This window comes from Hippoglossus stenolepis, chromosome 7 (genome assembly GCF_022539355.2).
Source record: "Hippoglossus stenolepis isolate QCI-W04-F060 chromosome 7, HSTE1.2, whole genome shotgun sequence".
Classification (NCBI taxonomy): Eukaryota; Metazoa; Chordata; class Actinopteri; order Pleuronectiformes; family Pleuronectidae; genus Hippoglossus; species Hippoglossus stenolepis.
In genome coordinates, this window is record NC_061489.1 from 452,352 (window position 1) to 475,860 (window position 23,509).

At 38.1% G+C, this 23,509-nt stretch overlaps 1 long non-coding RNA gene across 4 annotated transcripts; it reads right to left on the bottom strand.

Annotated features, from left to right (window-relative positions):
- Positions 1 to 1,019: 1,019 nt before the first annotated feature.
- On the bottom strand, positions 1,020 to 16,728 carry LOC118112436. Of its 4 annotated transcripts, none has more exons than XR_004697216.2 (8): positions 16,424 to 16,728; positions 15,191 to 15,260; positions 12,946 to 13,017; positions 11,452 to 11,494; positions 6,195 to 7,998; positions 5,685 to 5,819; positions 5,230 to 5,319; positions 1,020 to 4,932 (listed from the first exon to the last, which is right to left on the bottom strand). It is a non-coding gene; the product is annotated as an uncharacterized LOC118112436 (long non-coding RNA). The 4 variants fall into 4 exon arrangements; XR_004697217.2 differs by having other exon boundaries at positions 11,448 to 11,494; XR_004697213.2 differs by having other exon boundaries at positions 6,195 to 11,494.
- Positions 16,729 to 23,509: the final 6,781 nt, after the last annotated feature.

Genomic DNA, 23,509 nt, shown 5'->3' on the forward strand with positions numbered 1-23,509 from the left:
AAGTCCTCATCATCATTTATTTATTCATACCTTGGGAGACACAATGAGGGAGAACCCTTTCAATGGTGATGAGGGACAGTAATACAATAATACAGGCAATACAATAAATATAAATTAAAACAGCAATAAAATGATTTAAGATTAGACCAGTTAGAATAAGTATTAAACTAATAAGAATAATTGTTATGGAAGTTTCCTGGAAGCAGGTGAAAGGAGAACTCAGGCAGTCTTATGCAGAAGAGTTTAATGTAGACATGATGCACAAATGCATCCAGCAGTTTGACCTAGAAATATTAAATTATATGTGTGTGTGTTTGTGTGTGTGTTTTTTGTATTTATGAATTGCCTCGCAGGCCGGATCAAACAGTCTTGCTGGACGATCCCCACCCCTACTGTAATTGAATCTTTAAAATCCAAACACTCATATTATACGGGACAATTACCAACTGACCCGGAACTTTAGACCTTCACACCCTTGGGATAGGAACACTTTAATAATTACATCAACAATAAAATTGATTAAAACAAAAGACAAGCTCAAATATAAAGTGAAACTGGAAATTAAATGTTTGATTTGAATACAAATTGTTATTTATAATTAATCACAAAAAGGTAACAGCCCTGAAAATGATTTACTCAGTTCATTTAGTTCTCTGTGTGCACTTCGGATAATGTTTATTGTATGTGAAACATTTAAGTTGTCAGAACAAACTCCTCCTTTTGAGACCACCAATAGGAGGAGGATGAAGAACCACCCTCTGTTTCCCTCTGCGTCACCTCTTCATGGGCGTCTGGGGGAAGGACTGGCATGTATCTTGACGCGTGGATTCATTCTGCTTTACCTTAGACCCTATGGGCTGTTCTGGTTGTCAACAGCACCTGGAACGGGCCTTTGAGATAGAGACACTTTCCAGAGATTTGATTTGCACATAATCTCCAACATGAAAGAGATGAATGGGTTCATTTGAAGGTTTTGGCAGTCTGCTTGATACATGTAAATAAAACAAGTCTAATTTAGGTTAGTTAGTTAGTTAGTTAGTTTTATTGACATACTCTGACATATACTTATCAGTTCAAAGCAGAGTTTTTATGGGGTGTCAAAGGTTGGCTTGCACTAGGTGTACTTGGAATGGAATAAAGCGCAATAGGCAATGTGTGTGGGCAACCTGACCTGAGCTATCCACTGAAGGGATCTTAATGACAATTTTTTTTGCATCCTGTCTCCTAGTTGGGAAAGCTTCAACCTACTTAAAAAACTGGTCTACAATTAAGTATTTGTACCTCTAATAGCTTCGCATGTACAAATCTATTTCCGTATTTATAAAGGGACGCAATGAATTATCGTGTTTCACTGTGCTGTACTTTCTCCCAGTTTGCTGACAAATAATGCATCTTTCCAATAAAGTGTGCGAAACTTGTGTGATGCCTGGTGCGCAACATTGTGATCTTATTATCTTATTGATCCTCCTTCTACCACCTGTGATGGGCCATTCATGACAGTGGGCACGGGGATCGCGTAAAAGACTGGACAACCTCCTGTCTTTATAATTTACTTAAATCAAAACCAAAAGCATATCTTAATGGTTTGCAGCTTTCTTCTTTGCCAAAATGCAAGTTCTTGCAAGGGCGTACAATATTGCAGCTTGAGCAGAGGTACCAGAAGGTAACGCTAGTGCTTCCAACACTTCTTAATCAGTTATTACAGCATAGCCAGCAAGTTATTTTGTGTCAGACGGTCTGCTTACTGACCCGTCCATGTACAGAATCAAATCAGAGTTTGGTATTGGTGTCTGCAACAAATCTGGTCTCTAGTTTTCAGTAACCACAACACAGTCATGTTCATCATTTTCATCCATCATAGGAAGAAGAGTCTCTGAGTTTAGGAGTGGTGAGTGCTTTAATTTAAGGTGGAGGCTTGATCACCTAATAGCCAGATTAACAAGCTGCTGTCATGTGCTGAGTAGCAGAAATGTTCAAGATGTGCAAAATATTTTTTCTCAATCTTGAGAGCAACAGCCCTGAGACAACCGACCGTTTACCAAATATGTAACCTCTGGCGAGCAGATCTGTAGCTTAGCCAGGCCTGCTCTGTGACCACATTCAGGAAGTCTCTGCAACAGCAAAATAGAGTAACAGCGACAAGTGTCCTTCGACAGGGAGACTATCAACAGGTCATCAGCATACAGCAAGAGTATGCTGCCACCAGGCAGGCGCAGGTCCTCAGGTCACGCTTTACCACTGTTGCATACACCGCCAGACCTTCCCTGAACAAAGGCAAGTACGGGCTGTCTGGGTGTAGTGTAATTAAGATAAATCTGTGCTCAAATCGACAACTTTATAATACTTTGAATCCGGCAGCAATGAAGCAAAAATCTAATTAGTATCTGAACGATTAATTTCATTAATAGCTTGCAATTTCTGGACAAATCTCCACTAATCAGTTCAGTTTGGTTTTGGATTCGGTGAGTATTGAAAGGACTGGTGGTTTTTATAACACACCTCATTCCAGCAGAGATTGAATCATGACTGTTATCGCTCTGGGAGGCAAGGGATACTATCTAATTGCAGGTAGCTTAGCATTAGCATTTATTTTCACTTTGTTAGGCGAGAAAGTTCAACATTAAGATGCACTATGTAGAGATCTTGTCTAAAAGACTTGTTAATGGTTAGGTGTGAATGCAGAAGCTGTATACAGCTTCTCTCTTTGGCTGTCATGTAGCCACCAATCTCTTTAATGTGTTTTAACCATGTCACAACCACAGCAACATGTGAATGTGTGACTCTGTACAAATTACTTTGACTGGTGAATTGGCAAAGTGCAACATTGTGGAAAAACTAAATATGTTCAAATTTCATTTAGTATCTCTTTTGTAGACAGCAGAGTGAAACTACAAGTTAAAAAAGGATTATATATAAATTGTTTTATTTGAAATAATGAGTGCAAACCAAACTAGGATTCATTGTCGATAACTTAAGTGATTGAGTAATACAAATTCAATTGTGGGATTGATTTAAAAATGATTATTTATGCATTTATTTTGTGCAAAGTTATTTGCATTATATTTCAAATTGTTCCATACACAGACTTAAAGTCTGAATATTCCAACTTACTACAAGTGTGTGGAATACAGTAAGAAAAAGCAGATTTTCTGTGTGGATCTTTGGCCCCTGCAGGGTAAGCCATGTTTGTGACATACAACAGGTCAAATTCAGTTAACCAAATCGCCCCTAAGATTGAGAGATGGAGAAGTTTAAGTTGTGTGCGATTTTAGTTTGTTTTTACGAATCAACTGGAGGAGAGGAATAGGAGGGGGTTGACGGCATTCGCTTTAGTACCCAATGGTAGTGGACGACTTCTTCCCGTTTTACCAGTTTCATACAAAACACAGTAACTTCTTAGTTAATGGCTTTAAACCTTTCATACAATAGAACATGAGGCACAGCAACCTGCAGAGAGTACTCGTTCATCTGCGTTACTTTAAATAAATTAGATTTATTTAAAATTTCATATCATAATCTGTGTTTTACATTTTGCTGATTTTGAACAGTAGTGATTATTATTCTCTATTTTCCCAAATAGAAGAGGAAAGTATAGAGACTGTTTGTCTCTCCCTGCTCTCCTTTGGATCTGAACTTGAAGGTCATGTATCTTTTTTTTGTTTTTGTTGCAGTATAGTGTTTTGTTACAATGAAACTTACGTTAACTATCTGAATGGTAAAGTTGCTCTACGTTATTTCCATTATCATTATTTTACTCTCATCCTACTACATTTATTTTACAGAGCTTGTGCTGCTAAGATCAAGATAAAGATTTCACAATGAATATACTCACACTTATGTCTGCTGATGCGTATGTACTTTTACTATTTTAAAGGATCTAAAAACTTAATTCAACCCCCTTCATAGCACATTTCATTAATTCCCTCAAGAATATCAAACATTATCTAATGTATCTTAAATCCTTGTGGGATGCTTTTTACACATACAATATGGTGTGCATTAAAACATATCTAAATCAGTGCATTTGAAACACCTAGTCAGACTAAAACATTTTCAAATAGGACATGTGACCTTTCTGATGCATTTGACCTCTTAAACAGTTTGATAGGATTATTAAATGTGTGGCTGTATCAGGTATTTTTCTGTAGTCAGTGTATTAGCTACAGTAGATAGCAGTCAGCACATCCACAGTTAGAAGAAGCAGAGACGGGCACCAGCACAGAAGCTCAGTAATGAACTGCCTAGATCCTTAGTTTGTTTGTATTATTGTGTGACTTCAGTGTTTTAGGGACAATTCAGATTCCCAAGGTCACACAATAACACAAACACAAATATGTGATTTCTCCTATGGCGTTTAGTTGGTCTTTTAACTTGCTAAAATACCTTTTTTGCTTACCCCGTCCATGGCACATCATTGCTTATATTCCATGCTGTTGCTCCACGTAGCGAATACACTGACTATTGATAAGGACCTCATACAATCACACATACAATAATCCAAACTAACCTCTTAAGGCCTTTAAGTATGCATATCTCAGCTAGCCTGCAATGCTTGCATATTTTGTAACCACTGCCATAACAGAACATACAATCTTTTAGCCATACAAAGTGGCCTCATGCTCAACAGTGTGGCCAAAACTTTTTAACAATTTCAAGAGCTTTCAGAAAATCACTCAGACAGTCTGACTAAACAGAAAAACGTGTACATCTGCAGAGATTATATTTTCAATGAAGTATCACTGTAAAGTGCAATAGCTTTGTAAGAAATACAGTAAGTTAATTACCAACAAATTCTGTTCTTTAAGGCATTGAGCAAAAGGTAAACATTTGCAACAGTCATCAAGAACAATGGTCAGGGGTTGTGGCCGTCCTGTGCTGCATTTCCTTCAGATCTTAAAGTCATGATGAGAAAAGACCTCTTTGGCTTCCTTGCTGAAATGATGTAAAAAACATTTGAAATCAGAACATAGAAGACTATGGACTGTTTTTAACTATTGACTATACCAATCAAAAAGTTGGCCTAACAACTTTTTGATTGGTACTGTATCTTAAATGTCAATTGTAGTAAATATCTTAATGAAGAATGCAAATTAATATATTTGTCTTTTTTAACCACACAAAGGGATATGAGTGGTTTGCCTATAAAGTATTTGTACAGAGATAAGAGTAAGTCTTAGGTTGGAAAAAATACTTTTATTATGGTCAGAATAATCGTCATCACAAATTTACCTGGTAGTCCTTGATGAGTTCCTCTCCAGACTCTCCAAGTTACTCTATTAAGCAGCGGATTATGATGTCTCGTCTACCTTTGATATGTTGCTGTTAGACAGACAGAACATTATATAACTGCCTATACATTCACTATGGATAGAGAGCAAGCAGTGGTGAAGCGAGCTACGGACTGAATGTAGAGAGTGACGTTTTATGATTTAATGGAGTACATTCATTTAATATTTTGTCAAGTGTGGTCTTACAGTTTAATTAAATTCAATTAGATTTTATTTGTACAGCATCAAATCATAATATACATGATCTCAAGGGACTTTACATAGAAGGTAGAGATGGAATAATAGTGGGGGAAGCTAATACAAATATTTCACTTTGACCAAATGAACCAAGTGTCACATCCATCCATGTACACGAGCCCAACATAAGATTATCATCATATGAATTTTAGACATTACCTGCCTGAGTGAGTCCAGCATAGACCTTTTTTTCGTGCAAGCCACCCTGTCCTTTGTCCGAAAAACCAGTGTCCAATGTTGACAAAATGGTTGCTGGAGAGGAAATGTTGTGATCCTTCTTAACTCCTCTTTGTTCTAAAACAAAAGGTTAACAAACACAACATAGTTAACCACCATGCTAAAACAATACAATACTACCTCTTTTAAACAATTTTAATGAAAGATAAAATATGTTCCAAAATACTACGATAAATGTAATGTAACACAACACAATACATTTTGACAAACAGCAGATACATAGCTTACACCATTAGGGTCCCTTCTTCAGCAACTGAAAACATGTCCACAAAAATTAGCTGGTGTGTGTCTAGAAAAGCAGCACATGTGCCAGCATGATAATAGCTAGCAAGCTAAGCTAATGCTAGCAAAGTAGTCTGTGGCCTACTCACACACTGACTTTAGCAGATGAGCTAACATGAATGTACAAAGTAAATTAAATATACAACCTACCCCAGTGGCTTCACATCCATGAACTGTCTCATCAAATGAGTTATAAAATCATCCAGGAGACATCTGTCCTGGGTCAGGTGCTGCTGCTCTGGTCAGTGTCTATCCTATTGTGTGAAAGGAGCGCAAACTGTCCTCTTACTTCACTGGCTGAGCAGGAAGAGGGTTTCGAATTTCATTCCCGTTACCCAAGTAAACATTACTTCATTGTGTCGGGTCGTGCAGTCAATACAGAAGGGTAGTTAATATTACTTGGCGTGAATGATAAAAATTACTTATCAAAATGATGATTCATAATTACTAACAAACTTCAAGTAGCAGATTAAATAACACACAGCATTTTGAAGTAAAAGCACTTAAATAATATTTTATTGTAGAATTTAAACAAACAAGCCACGTAAACATTACAGGGCCCAAAATTAGTTTTTTCTAAGTATAGTAAATTCCTCAAAACAACACTCACTCACTACAGGAACGTCAGCACCTACACATACACATCATACTTTACTTCCTATTAAGCACGTTAATCTTGTAGGCATTTGTAAACATCATTGCTCATTTTATCATCATGTTTTCTTTTTAAACTTTCGAACATTAAATTATCAGCATTTATCAGTAACATTTTATCACTGATATTTGTGGATCTGGGAGCATAAGGCTTCATCTGTTGAATTACCTTCCTTCTTTATGTCATAGATGTAAAAGGTCTTTACACTATCCAGAGTTGGTTGAAGATGGGTATAAATTAAGCTGTCATTGTTCAATTAGATTTTACTCTGAGAGGGGTGAGGGGGTCTATATAGAAACTCACATAGCAACCTTTTGAGATGTTACCGCTGTACCTAGAAAGTGGTTTAAATTAAATGGGGGGCTTGGATTGGATTTGGACTCATCCAAAAAACCTTATTGTGGAACTGTGGACAGACAAACAGGGAGATATTTCTGGATCTCTTTTGTAAGATAGCAAATCACATGCATTATCCATATTCTCTGTAAACTAACAATAATAATAATATTCATTCATTACATTTTATTATAGATGACATTATTTATAAACAAATTAATCCCGCTCAAATGATATAGTATAGATTTCGTCTTGAAGAAGTCAGAATGAAAATGACAAAAATGCATAGTTTAAATTTTTTTTTTCGGTATGTCTACATTCTATAGAAATACAGACAAAAAACAAACATGATCAGAAATTATCATTAAGTACGGTAAGAATTATGTCATGATGATGACACTATGAAGTTAGAAAGATTATTTAACATTTCACCCTATAATATAATAATGCATGAACTTTTGAAACCAATATTAGTAGAGACACGATATACATTTCACTTAAATTACGCAAACATTCATCAAGATGTGGTGTAGAAGACATCATGTGATAACATTATGAAATGGCATTTTTACAATTTGAAAAAGTCAGCATTGAATGACTTGCATGCAGGACATGCATGGCCTCTCCAATCCTTTTAATTTGGTTTGATTTGGTGGGGACAGAGTGAGAAGTCACTGGACAAAGCTGCCTTTTTACTGTGTCAACAGTCTGGTTGTAAAAGAAAGTTTGAAATTCATTAATTTAAATTCTAAATCATTTTAAATTCAAGGCATTTTTCCTATTGTACTCTAATCCCAAAGTGCAGGATTCAAATACAATGAATGACAAAATATTTGGGGCAGCATATAGCTCACCTGGTAGAGCTGCCACCCTATTGAAGATATGTCTCATCCGCAGCGGCCCTTTGCTGAATGTCCTCCCCCACACACACTATCTGCCCCCCTTCACAGCTAGCTCTCTGTCCTATCCAAAATAAAGGCAAAAAAAGCCCCAAAAATGTAAATTACAAAAATTTAATAAAATAAAAGTCAATATATTCAATTATTTCTTTGTTTTGACAGTTTATTGATCAATGAGCAGTATTCATATATTAAATGACATATTGTGCGCTGGCTGCTTACATTGCAGCCCCTCAGTAAGGACACCCGGAGAATCACATGTGACTGAAAGAATGATTAGTGTTTCTCTAACACCAACTCTAGCCCTAGCGTTGTCAAACATTGGCACCAAACAAGATCATGGTGTATCATATGGCCCATGGAATTGCTGATAAGCCCCACCCCCAAGAACAGTATTTCCAGGAATCCCCCTTTCTGATAGGTCAAGGGATTCCTGGGAAAACTGGACCCCAGGAGAGAGGAGATAAATCTTTTGATTTGATCCATTATTTTCATGACACCAACAGCAATGGATCCATTCTTCACATGCAGCACTGCAGCTGTTGATTTCACATTAGAAACGACCACATCTGTGCTTTTCTTTCCTTCTTCTGATAGTGCCACTTCAAAAATGGTTTCTGCATTTTATTAAGGTGGCTGTAGCTCAGGAGGTGAGCGGGTCGTCCATTAACAAAAAGGTTGGTAGCTTGATCCTAGTCTCCTCCAATCCATGTGCTGAAGTGTCGTTGAGCAATATACTGAACCCCAAATTGCCCCTGACAGTTGTGCTGACAGTGTGTGAGTGATGTGTGATAGAGAACGTGCTGCACATAGATGCACTTTATGAATGTGTGTAAATGGGTCAAACTGCAAAAAAGTGATCTTCAAGTCTAGAAAAGAGCTATCTAAATCCAGACCATTTACAATTTAAAGCAATATTGATTAAATGTTGTAAAATTAATTAATCTGAATGGATTCACAAGCTGGAATTGAAGGCTTTTCACTGCAATGGACAATTACAGAATTGGATGATAGAATAGAATAATGGAATAGAATAAGGGGTGCCGGTTGATATAGCTCTATAAGGGTAAAACGACTTACAAAGACAAGCAAAGTGCTAAACTGGATTTTCCACATTTTGGAAAGCTATACCAAAATATATAATGCTGACTCTTGGTTATTTGCACACAGTCCACATTTTATGACAACATTTTTTTCTATAATGTTAATAGAAACATATTATATTCAATTCAATTTGTATGGCGCCAAATCATAACATACAGTATTTCAAGGCACTTGTATAGTAAGGTTGAGACCTTAAATATTATAGAGAAACTCCCTCATTAACTGGAACAAACCTCTAGCAGAAACAGACTCGATGTGGGCGTACATCATCCTCGACTGGCATCATCATATCATTTCACATCATACTCCCTAACACAAGAAAACCACATATCTGGTACTTATGCACATCATATATTAGTGCTGTATGAATGTGTGTGTGTGAATGGGTGAATGTGGCTGGTAGTGTTAAGCACTGGTGGTTGATAAGACTAGAAAAGCACTATATAAATAATGTCCATGTACCATTTACCTGCTGATTGATGCAGTTACATGACTGTGGACATGCTCAGATTGATATTTCTGTCCTCCGTCCCGAGCTACAGTGCTTCATCTCAGACTACCAACTGACCAGAGATGCAGCACTGCACCATGGGCCATAGGGAAGAGCAGCACGTCAACGGATAGAAAAAAAATAAAGACAGCATAAATTTTGTCAGCTTAGACAGTTTAATAATTCCATGTGCTACACATGGGCTGTCATTTTGGTGTAATTAAGTGAGACATTCCACTGGTGATTTCCTATGGACTGATTTTTCATTGAATTATTTTTGTCTGTATGACACTGGATTTAATTGTGTTCAGAATATGATGTGATAACCTGGGTATTTATCTTCCTCTATAATTATAACATCATTAGACTCACTTATAAAACATTGCATAGGATTCAAACTAAAAGTGAACATGCGCACAATAGCAGAAAATGGCGTACGCAAAACAAATCATCAGATTTAAAAAACTTTGCAGATGCACGGCTGAAAAATCCCAGTCCACCTGGAAAAAAGGGTACATTGGTCTGCCTCATACCCTGCCCTCTACACTCCCACATTCAAACATAAATGGTCAAACCAAAGCTCCTCATCAATATTAAATGACCCTGCTGATCAATGATTTCTTATCTTAACTTTTCCAAAACCAAAATCAAGGTGCTTATGAGTGAGGTGGAGGTAGTGCTGCTGCAGCTCATGTAGTCAGTGTGACAATTTTATAATTTGATAATCCCATCCAAAAGGGCATTATTAGACTGAGATAAATTTAAGATCACAGCCCCAAAGAATCTAAATCGGCTGATTAGTCAATCTTATTGGTCCATATTGCTTCACACTACAAGCTGTAGGAGGTTAATTAAAACTGGGCCTGTTTGGTTTGTCTAAATGATACAGATCGTAGAGCCACCGGCATACACTACAGCAGCTTAGATAGATGAGTCCATGCACTGTATACATAACGTAACCAAACATTTTGTATTCCTACTGTTGATATTGTGTGGTGGCTTAGCACAGTTCTAGCTTTAGCCCACCATCCACAGCTCTTATCTGTCAGTTTTTAGGTTGATTGACTTGCATTTGTTTGTGGGATATAACAGCAGCTTATACATGATGTTTTGTCATTCAGTATTTAAAGACCTGATTATTGTAAGACTCAGGACCTTGGAGACTGAACAGAAGGAGTGGTGTAAATTGCTTCCTCAGGTCTCAGTATATGAAATTGGAATATAAGTGGCATCTACTTTGGATTCATATCAAATGTACAGATGTTGAAATTGAACTCTCTTTCACAACACAATGAGAGACCTATAAAGACAGAAGCAGAAAGAGAATGCTCGGACTCTGTTCTGCTGGAAACTCCCAGTCTGCCCATATATGGCCCAAGACAGTCTTTCATTTCAGGGAACATGGAAAAAGGGATTGCTGCTTTGGATAAACATTCCCTCCTCCAGGATGTGATTGCTCCCACTGATAGTCTGTCACCCCCACCACCCCCTACCCTTCTGGCTAAATACATTCCCTTTTCTAGTCACAGTGAGGAGGCAGCAGAGGAGGAGGGCGCCTTTATTTAGTCCTTCTCCCTCTGCTCTGGGCCCAACAAGTCCATATTAAGAAGAAAGACCATCTCTCTCTCTCTCTCTCTCTCTCTCTCTCTCTCTCTCTCTCTCTCTCTCTCTCTCTCTCTCTCTCTCTCACACACAAAACCACAGACCCACGTGAAGTCTTGTCTCAATGCCTTCCTGTGTGTGTGTGTGTGTGTGTGTATGCATACATGACACCAAGCTTCAAACTTCTCATTTCTTACAATCATCATCTCCATGTTGTGTGGATAGTTGTGATTAGGATTTGTAATGTGGGAAGATATTTATCTGTGTGAGTGTCTGAGAGAGTCGAGACGTATTGCACTGTAATCAGGATGACATACCTACCAATTCCTCTTGCCTCTTCTTGTTGCGGTACGTAGTGGATCTACTGAGAAACAACAAATTATCCAGGCATTGGCCTCTCCTGTTCACTCTGCTCAACCCCTTGGATTTACAAATGTTACATGTTCAGTCACTGAACGATCTCTCTGAAAGACGCTTTGGACTGCTTAGACACTCATATACAGTATGCAGATATTCTGAGAGGTATCCATCCATACTCTCTACACTTGGTCAAAATCAAAGTTGCTTGCTCCAATTCATTGCCACAGAACTATTACTTTCTGTCGTCTGCAAATCTGCTTAAATTCACACATTTACCATCTGAAATATCTGACAGCTGCTTGAAACATTTTGTTTTCTTTTTTCCTGTTCTTCAGATAATGAAAAGTACAATCTAATACAATCACAGAAAATAAAGCAAATATCTGTAACTTTCGCTTTCTGTTTTTACTGTAGAGAGGTTTTCTTCCTAGGTGATTGCAGGACCTGTTGCAATTTAATTTTAAATGTCTACACAAGACACATTTTACTATGAGTGGACCTTCTTATTGGCAACTGATTACTCATGTTCCATCTTAATATGGAGAGCCTTCATATAATCTATACATTTATCTTTATACATAGAATTTTGTGACAGGTCCTGCAGCAGCCTAGCTGTGTGGCCATTCCATGAACACATCAGACCAACCATTATCAATCATTTACACTCTATTTTACACATTTACATGCTGTTGTTAAAATATGTTACATTTACATCCTGAACCTAAAAACATAGCACAACATGACATAAATGAGAGTGACATTGGCTGTACTCTGCTACAGCGACATCCAAAAAGAAAGAAATAAAACTAATAAAACAAATAAAACAAAAGACCAACCACATTATTCCCATTTTAGAAGAACACCTACCCGGGTTATGGTGGTTTTAAGTTTCATGCCATGTGTATACTGTAAAAAGGAAAATGTTCTCAGTAAAAATAAATTTAATTTAATCTTTTGTTGCAATGGAATCTTGATTTATGAAAATCAAATACTAAGAAAATAATTGTCCAAGTTGTGAAGCTCTCTGTTGTTTGTGTGTTTTAGCTAAATATGAAATGAGAATCAAAGTTTTCTTGTTGGTCCCAGAGTTGATCCTCAGATGTGGATTATGGCTTAACTGTTGAGCTGAGCTGTGTGCTGTGTGAGGGAAACTCAGGCTCCACAGGTGTGTCATACACTTGCAAAACTCTGTTAAGCACCTACATGTTTCACACTAGTATAAAAAAGACGATGGGGCTGACAGTATTTTGTGTGTATCTGTGTCTTATTTTATTTTAGGGTTAGGCATTTAGTTATCAATCAATCAATCAATCAATCATATCAGCCCATATTCACAAATCACAATTTGTCTCATAAGGCTTAACAAGGTGGTTACGGGTAGGGTAAGCGGCTATGGAATGCACTATGCCGATGTGTCTGTGTTTATGTGTGTTTGTGTGTGTGTATTGCTCTTACCTGGTCTGTTTTGTTCACACCACCTGATTCTCGTTCCTCTGTCTCTAAGCATGAGCACACATAGGCAGCGCTCTGAGGGAACAGATGCAGTTAAGTGAGCTTGTGTGTATATTCTATGTGTATGTATATAACTAGCAGTTGTTTACTATTCTTTCTAAGCTTGCTATATGTAGAGAATGTTGTCTATGGTCCCCGTCATCTATGCTGGCTCAAGATGAAAAATTGTGTGAGACAAATTTCAGCCATACTGCAGAAGGGTTTCACATCAGATTTTTGCTGTTTTTACCATTTAAGGAGAGCACAAAACCTAATCTACTGCACCCTACTTCAACCTGCACCAGGGTTCAAGAACAGATTACACAGAAACTGTAACACCTTCAAAATCACAGCACTAGTAAATCTGATTGAAATTAAGTCTTTTTTACTTTGTAGATATGTGAGATTGTGTGTGTGCGTGTGTGTCTGTGTGTCTGTGTGTGTTAAGACAGGCTGTGATAACAGTCAGAGCCATCTCTGTTGTTGAGCCAAACATTGCCTAATATGGTCATATTTCTGTTTCTCCTTGGCTCTGTAAAACACACACAGGAAGCCCTTTCTCAATTTGTATCCATCTGTCTGTCACACTACACACACACACACACACACACACACACACACACACACACACACACACACACACACACACACACACAATCTCATATATGTACAAAATGTATGTATGAATGTATATGTATGTATAAAAAGATTTACTAGTGCAGTGATTTAGGAAGTGGTGTTGTCAAAGTTTCGTCCACAAAGAAACAGTCATTGTACGACACATAAAAGTCACTGGAAAGTGGGGCTTAAAATCAGTTACCAAAAATGGCAATGCTGAACAGTGAGTCAAACACTGGTGCTTGATCAGAGTAGCTACAGGACCCTGTCAAAGTGAAGTGCAGCGCAGAACATTAAGGCAGTAAGGAACTGAGAGAGGATTTTTGGTGGGAGCCCAGGGGCACAGGAAGTTATGGCTGTTATGATTGGTTCAGTGGTTTTAAAAATTTAAAAATTTTTTTAGGAGTAACAAGACAATGATGAGAAATATACACTTGCTGAAAAGGAAAGATATGTGGAGCATAACCCCTCATGAAGGGTCACAAAGGGGGCGGGTTGTCCCCTGACCAGAAAGTTGGTGGTTTGATCCCCATGTCCCCCATTTCACATTCTGAAGTGTCCTCGGGCAAGATACTTAACCATAAATTGCCCCTGACAGCTGTGCCGGCAGTGTATGAATGATGTACAATACAGAAAGTGCTGCACATAAAAGCACTGTATGAATGGTAAAACTTTAGTGTAAAGTGCTTTGTGTGGTTATTAAGACTAGAAAAGCATTATATAAATACAGACCATTTACGAGTAGATATTATTTTAAGGCCAAGCCAAAAGAGTTGAACTGGTTGGGGGTTGTTTACATCATCTGAGTCAGGGGTATTTTCATGAGGTCTTCCATGGGCTATGTCTTAACTCCTCTTGCTCCCCCTCCTTCTCCCATGTGAAACTGACCCTGGGAATCATGGATGGTCTCTTGGTCCCAAGGGAGGACTGGTGTTGATTATGTATGGATAGGTTATGTGAAAGTCTTCCTAACTCAGTGCCCTGACTACTCAGTAAATAAATACAGCATTTCCTCCTCTCCTCCCTCTGCACTTTCTCATGTTCATCCCAGTCATCAGCAGGACAGCAGCTCCTGGCAGCTGGGGTGTTACAACATGTGTTTTAGTAACTGGACTTTGGGAAGATAGACTTCTAAAATATGTAATGCAGTCCCTTTACATCATCATTAACCCTTAACACGCCAGATATCCTCTCAGTACAAACTCATTTTGGAGGAAATTAAGATCCAAGTGCATAGTCCCAGCTGGTTGAAAGCCACAATTTACAGAGCTGTTTCCAGTAAAAGTCTGGGGAGAAACTATAAAAATTCACCCAACTTGCTGTACAGTCCTGTTCCAATTAACGCTGTGGGCATATCTTGTTTTCTTTGTAAAGTACCTATTTCAGTTTTAAAACATTGTGTTGAGTGCATATCTGCATTTGCATCATTACTTAAATGTCCGAAGGTTGACACCTGGTTTCAGGGTCAGGTAACAAGGTTGGGGTAGAGGCTCGGAATTCGTTATGTCAACAGTGTGTACATTTGTAAAAGGACCAGTATGTGTGTGTGTGTGTGTGTGTGTGTGTGTGTGTGTGTGTGTGTTGCTCTTACCTGGTCTATTTCTTCCACACCTTCTGATTCCCGTCCCTCTGTTGGAGCATGAACTCGCACAGCTAGGGCTCTGTGGGAACAGATGGAGTTAAGTAAGCTTGTGTGTATATTCTATGTGTGTGTATATGACTAGCAGTTGTTTCCTCTTCTTTCTAAGTCTGCTATATATAGAAACTGTTGTCTATAGTCCCTGCCATAAATGTTGGCCTACTGTTTGAGATGAAACATTGTGTGACACCAATGTCAGCCATACTGCAGGAGGGTTTCGCAACAGATTTTTGCTTTGTTTTTAAGGAGAGCATAAAACCAAACCTACCCCACCCTACCTCACCCTGCACAGATTAGAATTTGTGTCTGTTTGGGATCGATTCAGTTGCTTTCAAATACTAAAGGGGTGGCTCAGGAAGTAGAGCAGGTTATCCTCGAACCAGAAGATCTGCAGTTTGATCCCCATCTCCCTAATTCTGCATGCAGAAGTTTTTGGGTTCTAAGCCCCAATCCACTGAGTCATGATAGAAAAAGTGATGCACATAATTGTACTGTTAGAATGTATGGGTGAATGGCATTTAGGTAGCCTTTTTGTTTTTTCAGTATACTTTATGATTTTCTGGCCCTCCTTATCTTTTTGGCTTGCACTGAATCTACAAAACATGCACTTACTTAAAACTTAACTGTACTGACTTATGTCAGTACATGTGCTGACTTAAATCAGCCCCTACAACTATTCATTGTGACAACATATAGTGTCACTTCATATCACACTGTGTAAGATGATTTAATAAAAACTGTGTTGAAGCATGTCCGCTTTTAGCATTGCTGAATCATGGCCGTATGAAAAAAGCAGATATACTATGTATGTATACAGTATATCCAAGCTGAGACATTACATGAAGTCATATCACATTTCTACGGGCATTGGCTAGTGCCCTCGCTAGGTTGGCTGGTTAATACAACTGAACTGGAGCAAAGGCTTGAGACTTTGACCAAGTATTTGAATATTGTCTAAACCCCTACATTGCCATCACTGGACACAGTGCACTCTGGAACCACTGCTTTGGATTGACACCAAACTCAGTGTGGAGAACCTTCAGGGAAAAACAAGTCTGCTTTCATTCTTGTGAAACAAGATTAATATTGTTATGCTGTAGTGACTTTTGTGATGAACCTGAAAAAAAAAATTACTTGGACAACACCGGTATACTCTTTTTAGAGTAATCTCTGTGAATCTCATACCTTATTAAGTCCTCTGCTACAGGTCAGCTGAGGTGCTGCTCAGAGCTGCTTCACTCCTGGACATTTTCATCTCTTTCTTGTCATCGCCACAGGCTGCTTACTTGGTTTTCCCGGGTGAAATCAATCAGCTGCTGCTTGACTTGTTTGTCCGCTGTGAGGCTACTTCTACAACAGTGTTATATGGGTATCTTGCCTAAGTTCTCTAAATTTCCTTTCAACCTTTCTTCACAGCTAGCAAAAGTTCAAATCACACTAAAATAATGTTGCTCGTCAGTGTGGGACATCCTCTGGTCTTTGTCTGTGTCTTTCTTATGAAGCAGATGGACCGCCAAGCCATGCATTCCTCTGTTACCTTGTATGGTCAATGGAGGGAGGGCCTTACACCAGAGAATGCCTCCTCCTCCAGACAGGACTGATTGGCCAATGTCAGAGAAACCAAGAAGCCTTAACTAGTGACCTGTGGAGTCTGTGAAAGATGGAGGGACAGAAGGATAAACAGTTAAAAGGAAGGAATGAGATGCCAGAGTTTGGAGTGTGTGCGTGTGCGTGTGTGTATGTGTGTGTGTGTGTGTGTGTGTCTGTGTGACCTTGTTTTTGTTAAACCTTTAGGACCTTTTCCAGCTTAAACACTGACCTTGTCAAGACATCAAGACCTAATTGGCATTGTTAATTCAAATGATCTGGGTAAGGTTAGGGGTAAGATATGAATGATGGTTAGGTTGGGGTGAGGGTGAGAAGAGCACCATATAAATGCAGACAATTTACGATTTTGTTTATTTATTTTCCTTTTTTTCAGATTGTAATTGAAAGATTAAAAGGTTTTGTGTAAAGTAAAATAGTAAATGGTCTGTATTTATATAACGCTTTTCTCGTCTTGATGACCACTCTTTGCAGTACAGTTTTTGCCCATCACCCATTCACACACATATTTAACTTTTGGGTTTCGGTTTCTTGCCCAAGGACACTTAGGCATGTGGAATAGGGAAGACAGGGGTCAAACTGCTGTCCTTCTGGTTAGAGCAAAATGCAGCCAGATATCATTTATTTATTTGTTTGGGAAGAGGATGTAGTTATTTGAGACACTGAACTGAACAAAAGCCGGTCTGTCTCACTCCGGTCTGCAACTATTCTTTCTGCAGCTCATCTGGCCCTCTGTAAAAAGTCACTGCATGCCAATTGTCTAAGCTTCACCTTGATATCGAATTACTTTTTTTTTTGGGAGGATAAGTTCCCATAATGCAACTGTGTAAATAGAATACCTGGATATATAAGCTACAGTATTACGTTGTATGTTTTGTTGTTAATACCTTGGAATGTATTTCTTTTCCCATTGATAATTCTTTGTACTGTGTGCTTTTTTATGCTGTATTTAACTTTAGTCATGTCAGTACAGCCCCTTTGAATTTGTGAAAGCAAGAATAGCAATCTCTTTCTCCAAATAATTGCTCTCTTCCTGCTCTCCCTCTCTCCTTCCTTCTCTGTCTCCTGTTCTCCCTCTCTTTCTACGCCCCTTCTCTCCTCCTGTACCCTCCCCCTGAAGCAGTTTAATAGCTTCCACATGTTACTTCATTTTGCCGTCCAGTCAGCAGCCCGATGCAGAAAAAGCCCAAATTTAGAAGAAATATGAAAGTTGTCAGACACATATTTTAAACACTAAGGAAATTGTTCTCCCAACAAACACTTTCCTAGTCTTGATGACCACTCAAAGCGCTTTATAGTACAGTTGCATTCACCCATTCACACACAGATTCATAAAGTGCATCTATTAGCAGCACTTTTCTTTTCTATTCTATTTTAGTACAAATGTTCATTTGGACTCAAAGATTAATTGATTAAATTTTGGTGGTCAGTTGTGTGAAGGTAAATGGTTTCTTTCCCAAGGACACTTCAGCATGCAGATGGGGAAGACTGGGATTGAACTGCCGACCTTCTGGTTGGAGGACGACCGCTCTACCCTGGTCAGGTGTGTGAAGGTGATTGGTCACGTGTTTGCAGGGGATTGGTTCATCCAGATCTTTGAGTAGTCATCAAGAGTAGACAATGTACTGTGCTGTTTTGTCTGGATTTAGAAGTAAAAAGATCTTTCAACAAACCAGCTGAAGTGACTTCTTCAGCTTCCTCAAGCCTGAAACCTGCTCATTGCAGCTAGCTGATGTGATTTTTACTGATTGAGGGGCCTCCCTCACAGAGGGGTTCTTACCTCTTTGCAAAATAACATTATTTATTATTATGATTTCTAATTGTTATTTGGAATGTGTGGTAATAATAACATTGTAAAAAGATAGTTAAATTAACTTGTTCAAGAAATCATATCATGTCATGTTAATTAATTTATTGTAATCATACCATATCATTCAAAATCATTTATATTATTTAATCATTATCAAAATATTTTCCAAGCAAATTCACATTATATTTTACATTCTAACCAAACTTCCCCCGTTGTCGAGTGTCTCAGGTGAAGCAGAGGAACATAGTACACTGCTCCTCACACTGCTCTCCCCTTCTCATTTGCTATGTATATGATCTATATACTGTGTGCTTTGAGTTGCCGTTAAGTGTAGAAAAGCACTATTTACCCTTACCACAATGTTGTTGATGTTGCATGTACAGTACTTAACATATGTGATGTGGCTCTTGAAAGCACTATGGCTACTTAGTGGCTAATCTGTGGCTCTTAGCGTTTGACTGGTAAGCCTCACATGACCGGCAGTAAACAACTCTCATTGAAAACTTAAGCATATTGTTACATGCTGCTATTGCTTTGAATGGTATCTTCTTGGCTTTCATTTAAGATCAAATATGAGCTGAGTGATGAACAAAACAGTAGCCTGAGCTCAAACTTTCTCCAATTCCCTCTAAAATATTTTAGCACAGTGACTGGATTATTCAGACCCTGTCTCTTGTGTCTTAATAAGGTAATGTTTGGAGATGGTTCACTGTTTACAGCAACTGACAACACTGGGCTATTAGTGATGCACCCAAGCATGGACACAGACACACACACAAAGTCATTACTCTTTAATAAATGTACAATAAGCCCACATAAGGAGTAATCTTGTTTCCAGTCTATTCCCTCATACGGAGACAAGCTGCACACACTAATCTGCTGAAACTCATCTGCAACATGGACGGTAAAATGCCTTTTAAAGGATTTCAACAAATGTATGGGGGATGGGGAAAAGCCGAAAGGAACATCTGAAATACTACTTTTATAATAAAAACTAGACTGATAGTGTTGGTCAATCACTATTACATTAATGTTGTAATAGAAAATATACTTCACAATTTGCAGGATCACTCAGTGTTTTATACATGCTAATCTTAACAATTAGGGGGCTATTAATAAACTAGTGTTAAGATTAAATGCAATAGTGTTCGTAAAGTAAATATATATAAAAAAGTGTAAGCCATAGTGGAGTCATGAAGAACTTACTGATGTCAGCTGATATTTTTGTGATCTGGAATCAAAGCACAGCCTTCCATATCAGTCTAACCTTAGAGACAGATGGCTCTGTGTTGGGTCTGGCTTGAAACTTTGAGTCAACAATGATTGGTATGCCCTGTGCTATGGCCTATGTCTAGGGAAAACCTGAATAAAACATGTATTAGGCTCCCCAATCTCAAGAAAACGAGTGAGACAGTGTCAAGGTTTGTAAAAACAAAAATACAAAAGAGCAGTTTTAATTCTTCAGATATGAGCAATGTCTAAAACAACATATAAAAAGGACACAATTTTTTCCTAAACTTCCTTAAAAAGGTAAATAAAATAAACAAATGAAAAAGTTCGAACCTAAGCCCTGGGAAATATGAATCCTTTAAACAAAACCACCCTGCTGCCTTATCAAATTAAATGGTGATTTAAGGTAACACAGGTCACTAAAACAGACATAACCAGACTGTTCTACATTTAATAATCATTTACAATGTTTCAAAACATATCTGACAATGAACCTTGAGCCGTTTCTAGGCATTTTGTGCTCATGTTACTCACCCTGGGCTGATTTTTCACTGCAATATAAAGTCTTGCATCTCTATGGAAACAGCACAACAATGCCTACAAGAATAGAGTAGAGTATAGGGAGCAATCAAAATGTAATTTGTGCACTATAAGGCAGTTATAGTTACATATATAATTAAAAATAAAGAAAATGTATCATTTACAAAAATAATAAAAAAAAATTGAATCTATACATACAACATGAATATAAGTTGACACAAATGTTAGGAATAAGGGAAACATGTCAGGGGCTCCACATATTATGAATACTCAACAATTCACATTTTTATAACACTACAAAGTGTTTATGTATTCAAAAATTATACAAACACACTCAAACTACTTCTATGAAAATGCAGCTATTTCCGGATGCACCCAAAGACTGTGGATGCACCAGAGTCATGAAAATCTGCAAAACCGTAGCGGAGTGTCCAGGTGCTCCAGGAGCCAGTACTTTGAAGCAAGCTCAACATACCCAGGATATATTTTCATTATCTGGTTTCACTAAAGGCAACACCAGCCTTCCTGAGAATCTGTACTACAAGCTGGTTATCGACTGTCCCAGCTATCTCTGGGTTTGTCTTTACAGCTACAAGCGCATTCATTTGACCAAGGCAAAGTCGTTAATTATAAGGTAAATCATCACTACCATGAATAAAATTATATGAAAAGAAACTTTGATACCTGGCGGTCTGGTCCGTAAAAAAGACAAACAAAGGTTATGGTAGATATGAAATTTGATCTTTCATGTGTAACGCCAAAGAGAAACTGTAAATAAGCAGAAAAATGTTACCAAGGTTATTATTGAGTATTATTTTAGTTTTTCGTCTAATGATAGATGATAATTGTTTTTTAAAAGACATGAGAGACTTCAGTATTTATTTCTCCTTAAAAGCGTCAACACTGTCAGGTATTATGTTGGAAATCAAAGGATCTTTGTTGGATTAAAATTAAGCTATAATAGTAATAAATTATAATAGTGGAACCATTGATGGATGGTCTGAAATAGAAAAACAATTCTAGAAAGGTATCTGCTGCTCTTTATTGTTTCTTACTTTACCGTGTCCTAAACTCTTTTTTCCATGTCAGTATCCGGTAAATCCATTACTGTTTTACCAGGGATTTGTACTTCAGCTGATGCTCGAACGGAGCAAAAGTAACTATTGTACTTACCCTTGAAAGAAATGAACCAGCTTCATAAGACTGGGAACTCATACGCTAAACCCGAAGTTACCTCAATAAACACAGATCTTGCTTTGTAGTACAGGCCCCAGGTGACACTGCAGTTGGTGTTCCATGTCCACAGCTGCGTCCACATCCACAGCTGCAACCACGTCCATTTGTCTCTTTAAGCTCTGACACTGAAGTTCTTGCTTCAGAGACAGAACTCTCCCATGGAGAAATGGATGATGATAGAGCAGAGCAGAGCTCTCTAGGTGTGCTGTAGGAGGGTTCCATGTCATCTTAAGATCTACAAGACATAATATAACATTATAGTTTTATATAGACTTATATTGATTATTTGATTGTCTCCTAAATTGTATTTATGCTTTAGCAACACATGTAAATGTCCTGCCAATAAAGCTTACTGAATTGAAATTGAATTGAAATAATACAACCCTAAATCAGAAAAAGTTGGGACAGTATGTTACGTTTAAAATGAAAACTGAGAACAGTGATTTATAAATGAACTTTGACCTGTATTACAATAAAAACAATACAAAAGCACATTATTTGATATTTGACCTCATGAATTGTATTGTTTTTTCAAAATAAACACTTGTTTCCTGAACATATTTCAAAAAAAGTTGGGACGGGCATGCCTTTGTAATGTGTGCACAATGCGGTTTTGCATTGTCTTGGTGCAATATGCATGGATGTCTCTGGAAAAGATGTCTTCTTGAAGGCAGCATATGCTGCTCCAAAATCTGGATGTACTTTTCGGCATAAATGGTGCCATCACAGAAGTGTAAGTTACCTTTAACAAGGGCACTGACACAACCCCATACCATGACAGACCCTGGCTTTTGGACTTGTTGCTGGTAACAGTCTGGATGGTCCTTTTCAACTTTGGTCTCGAGTACAAAGCGTCCATTTATTTAAAAAAAGACCTGAAATACTGACTTGTCTGACCACAATACACGTTTCCACTGTGTTATGGTCCATCCCAAATGCCTTCGAGCCCAGAGAAGTCGACAGCGCTTCTGGACACGGTTAACATAATGCTTCCTTTTGGCACAGTAAAGTTGTAACTGGCATTTGTGGATGTAACTACGTATTGTAGTGCTTGACAAAGGTTTGCCAAAAGTAATCCTGAGCCCATGTGGTTCTTGATGCAGTGTCATCTGAGGCATCGGAGAGCACGGTTAGTCAGCTTAGGCTTGCTCCCTTGCTCTTTATGCACTGAAATTCCTCCAGATTCCTTGAAACTTTTATTGATGTTATGCACCGTAGAGGATAAAATATCCAAATCCCTTCCTATCCTTCTTTGAGGAACACTGTATTTAAACATTTCAATAATTTTCTCACAATTGTTGGCAAACTGGCGATCCTCGACCCATCTTTGCTCCTAAGGAGCTAGGCCTTTCCTGGTTGCTGCTTTTGTACCAAATCATGATTACAATCACCTGTTGACATCACCTATTTCAAATCGCAGTGTTTTTGGTCTTTTTTTGTGTCTCTTAGCTTTATTTTTCGGGGTACTTTGAATGTTTTTGTGTTTTGTTTGGGGAGGGAAGGACCTAAGTTGACTGGGATGGTTACCGTTACTGGTTTGTGGTTATTGTATTTTATGGTATTGGGTACTTTACTTAGGGGTTACACTATGCTCACCTTTGAAATTATGCTCTAAACTATGTCTGAACTTAATATATTGCGATGGAACTCAGGTGGTCTTAATTCTCCCCATAAAGGAGTTAGCACATTAGGGTTATTACGGAGGGAAAAGGTTGACATTGCTTTATTACAAGAAACGCATCTTTTAAGTGGGGATGTCAGGCGCCTGGCCGATAAGTTTTATCATGTTATAGCATTTTCCTCATGCTCCACAAAGACCAAGGGTGTAGCGGTAGCAGAATAAATTTAGT